This window comes from Mandrillus leucophaeus, unplaced genomic scaffold (genome assembly GCF_000951045.1).
Source record: "Mandrillus leucophaeus isolate KB7577 unplaced genomic scaffold, Mleu.le_1.0 Scaffold217, whole genome shotgun sequence".
Lineage (NCBI taxonomy): Eukaryota > Metazoa > Chordata > Mammalia > Primates > Cercopithecidae > Mandrillus > Mandrillus leucophaeus.
The window spans coordinates 2,709,293-2,713,669 of NW_012102221.1; the positions used below are offsets into that span (position 1 = coordinate 2,709,293).

The window sequence follows — 4,377 nt, forward strand, 5'->3', positions numbered from 1 at the left end:
GCCGCGTTCCAGGCTAATTGGGCCCCAGGTGCGGCTCGGGCTGTGCCCGCGGGGGACGCCCCACTCCTCGCCTGGTTCCGCCTTAAAGGAACACGCCCCCATTTCCCCGGCGCTTGGAGCCTCGCAGATCCTATCCGCTGAGCTCGGGGTCCAGGGCCCTGAAAGAGAATCCTGGCTCCAAAAGGTTCTGGAACTTACCCAACCTGACCAGCTCGCACGTGCTGGGGTCAGGTCACCTCTCTGATGATAGGGAAGGTAGGTAGAAAGGTGTACTTGGGTGAATGAGCTTGAAACAGCAGCGCCCACCCCCCTACCCCAGGGTCCTGCTCAAACCCTGTTACTAAGGCTGGGGTGGGAGCGACAGCGAGGTGCGCCACCTACGAACCTGCAAACAAGACTGGCTCTGAGAGCTAAAGTGGTAAGACCCACGCATACCTGTTTAAACACCTGTCGGAGTGAACCAAGAGACTGTGTAACTCAAATGTTTGAGAACTCAAATTATAATCGGAACGACTACAAATTCAAAGACAGATATGGAAGGCAATGTTTTTTATTAAGTGGAATAAATTGTATTTTGCTTAATCTGAAAATCATATGTGAAAGGTAGAGCGTATGGGTGCGAGCATCCAAAGGGGTGTGGGGTCAGTGCTGAACAGAGTAAAAAATAAGATACTGCACCCAGGCGAGGTGGCTCATACTGTAATCCCAGCACGGGGATTGGGAGGTGAGAGGATCGCTTGAACCCAGGAGTTCCAGACCAGCCTGGGCAACAAAATAGGGAGACCCCATCTCTACAAATATTTAAAAAAAAAAAAAAAAGCCGGGCGTGGTGGTGCATGCCTGTAGTCCCAGATACTAGGGAGGCTAAGTGATCACTTGGGCCTGGAGTGAGCTGTGATCGCACCACTGCATTCCCGCCTGGGAGGTAGAGTGAGACCCTGTGTCAAAAAAAAATAGTAATGAGATATTGACGGAGTTTGTCCATTAATATTCAGGGGAGGATCTCAGGAGATACATTTCCTGATTTGGGGTAGGGAAAAGAGGTGAATTGAGTCTGGCAGTGAATAAACTGACATTCATCCTTATATACTTGAATCTTTTGTAAGCTATCAAACTGGAGTCTGAGCCACGGTAAACTTCTGTAGTAATGCTAAGTTTTGCGTTATTTGGAGGCAGTTAACCAGTCTTCTGCTCGTGATGTCCGGTCACGATCCCTTTTCCACATCTAACTGCCACCAGCAAACATGTACCGGGCACTTGTCTGCTTCAAGATTGCATTAAGCACAGACGTGCAAAGAGCAGTTCTCTTCCCAGAGCATGGAATAATCCGCTTCACGTCATATGCCAAGTGTCTGGTGAGTGCCCTAGAAAACAAGCACAGGTGATGGCAGCCATCGTGGTCAACATTCGCTTGGGGACAGCAGAGCATTTGTATGCCTAAGGGAAGTAAGAGACATGGGTGACTAGGGTCAGATTTTAAAGGGCCTTGGATGTTCAGAGAGGCGAGATCACGCAGACGTCAGCGTGTGAAGCACCAGCACACAGTGAAGAATCAAAATGAGAGAAAGAGGGAATTAAGAACGGACATCTCTGAGAGCAGCAATGGTAACAAGAGGGAGAGGGCTGGGGGCAAACCAGGGAAGCAGTGCCAACTCCGTCACAATGCAGAGACAGCAGCAACAGGCTGCTGTTAAACCATGAACTTTTCTCATGCTCTCTTGTTCCTCTTATGCAGCAACTCACCAGGTAGCCTCGGAAGTCTGGACGTTCCATCCAAACACTGGACTGTTTTCATACAGCACTCATTCAGGACTGCAAAGCAGTTTGCCCCAGATTTTTTGTTTATCATATAAGGATCTTACTCTGATTCATGGAGTAATTAAAACCTTATTATATCAGGTCACTTTCAATGCAAATAGAAGTCATTTCTAGAGTATGTGCTTTCAGTGAGTAAGCTGCTAGTCACTCCATTGAATCTGAACATATGTAACTTGAAATAACAGCAAGGGAGGGCCACTGTAGAGCAAAGCTTGAGTCAGCTCACCTAGATCCTTGGGGGTAGCACTTGTTTGCTGCCAGAACTCAGGATTCCTGATATTTCAGACTCAGAAATCTGATTGGCCCAGCACCTTCACAGCTGACCAGTGTCTCTCAGTGTGGAGCCCCACTAACCTGACTCATAAAGCACTGATGCCGTGTTGCATCCTCTGCTCTTTCCCCATAAAAGGAATCCCTTTAGGACCAAATTAATTCCAATGATTGTTAGGTGAGCGTGGAATCAAAGCAAAGGGAAGGAATCATATGGTTCACATACTGGAGAGGCATTAACCATTAGAACCAAGCACCCTTCTTCTTCAGGGACAACGGTTCCTGAACAGTGGTGCATTCATGCCGCTGTCTTGGGCTCTCTGATTCTAGATCTTTCCATGTTTCCCTTAATAACCACTTCTCTTCTGTGGACATACTTTTTTTTTTAAAAGTATACAGACAGATGCTGTTAATAAAGCTAGAGAGGCTGGGTGCAGTGGCTCACGTCTGTAATCCCAGCACTTTGGGAGGCCGAGGCGGGTGGATCACTTGAAGTCCGCCTGAGTTCAAGACCAGGAGTTCAAGACCAGCCTGACCAACATAGAGAAACGCTGTCTCTACTAAAAATACAAAAATTAGCTGGGTGTGGTGCCGGGTGCTGTTATCCCAGCTACTTAGGAGGCTGAGGCAGGAGAATCGCTTGAACCCAGGAGGCAGACGTTGTGGTGAGCCGAGATCGCACCATTGCACTCCAGCCTGGGCAACAAGAGCGAAACTTTGTCTCAAACAATAGTAATAATAATATAAAAAACAAAGCTAGAGAACAGCTGCATACCCTTCCAGATCCCGGCCTTGAAAGCATTCTGTGTCTAAGGTGTGTTTGCATGTGGCCCAGCTGTGGGTACATTTGAGTTGTGGGCCCCCAGAAGATGTGTTGAAGTCCCATCCCCAGTTCATGTGAATGTGATCTTATTTGGAAATAGGATATTTACAGATGTAATCAAGTTAAGCTGAGGTCATTAGGATGGGCCCTTGTCCAGTACAACGGGTGTACTCTTAAGAAGAGGGAGATGTGGGCACAGACACAGGGGGAGCACCATGACAGAGGCAGAGGCTGGAGTGAAGTGGCTGCAAGCCGAAGGGCGCTACAGGCTGACGGCCACGACCAGACGCTAAGAAGAGGCAGGGATGACTCCTCGCCTACAGGTCCCCGCAGACACCTCAGTTAGGACTTCCCGTTTCCAGAACTGTGAGAAAAAATTTTTGTTGTTTTAAGCCACCCAGCTTATGGCACTTTGTTATGGCTGTCCTAGGAAAGATCCATGATTGGGGTATTAATTAATTTCGGGTTACTTCAAGATCATAGTGTCTTGCTTGTACCTCTGTGAGAGTCTTTAGTGGGTAAATTCACTCTAAAAAGCTGGCTACAAATTGAAATGGTAATCGTAATTGTTTTAAATCTATAGGGAGAATGACAAGAATCATAAAAAGGAGATGGCGGTGGTGGGGAAGAAGTATCATCCTTGGTTATGGTAGTAGACGTAGCATTCCGACCAGCCAGCCCCATGAAGGCGGCACACGGAAGGAATAGTGGATCCTTTCCTTTGGAGGGCCTTCCTTTGAAAATGACCTATAATTGCAAACACAATAAGCCATTCTTAGCAAGTTGTCCACTCTTTTGTACCCATTGTTCATCCATCAACAGCCTTTCATAGACACAGCCAGGCTTCCCTGTTAATTACCAGCAGCATGTCATGCTCAGAACATGAGCCTCGGGTGATGTGGTCTGGCTCAAGCAGGATCAGGCAATGAAAGTAAATACAGTAAATAGTTAATCTTTCTTTCTACTGATTTTATATAGACAATTAGAAATGTCAGGGTAAGGCCCAGCGTGGTGGCTCATGCCTGTAATCCCAGCACTTTGGGAGGCCGAGGCGGGCAGATCACCTGAGGTTGGGAGCTCAAGACCAGCCTGATCAACATGGAGAAACCCCGTCTCTACTAAAAATACAAAATTAGTAGGGCATGGTGGCACATGCCGGTAATCCCAGCTACTTGGGAGGCTGAGGCCAGAGAATTGCTTGAACCTGGGAGGTGGAGGTTGCAGTGAGCCGAGATCATGCCATTGCACTCCAACCTGGGCAACAAGAGTGAAACTCTATCTCAAAAAAAAAAAAGAAAAGAAATGTCAGAGTAGTGCTTTATGTGATAAAATTATTCTGCTTATATTGATTAACAATTTCATTAATTGTCCTCCTGATGTGTATAATAACGCTTGGCTACATCATGGAGAAAGTATTAGGAAATTATGACCATGTTGCTATGAAGAAAAGTGTTTTGGAAACCTGA

The 4,377-nt window shown here is 47.0% G+C and overlaps 1 protein-coding gene across 1 annotated transcript in view; it reads right to left on the bottom strand.

Annotated features, from left to right (window-relative positions):
• FAM149A (family with sequence similarity 149, member A) overlaps positions 1 to 300 on the bottom strand; it is a 90,222-nt gene extending 89,922 nt beyond the window's left edge. The window contains exon 1 of the mRNA XM_011980782.1: positions 199 to 300. The gene's annotated coding sequence lies outside the window, so the exon portion shown is untranslated. The remainder of the gene's footprint in view (positions 1 to 198) is intronic.
• Between the last annotated feature and the right edge of the window lie 4,077 nt (positions 301 to 4,377).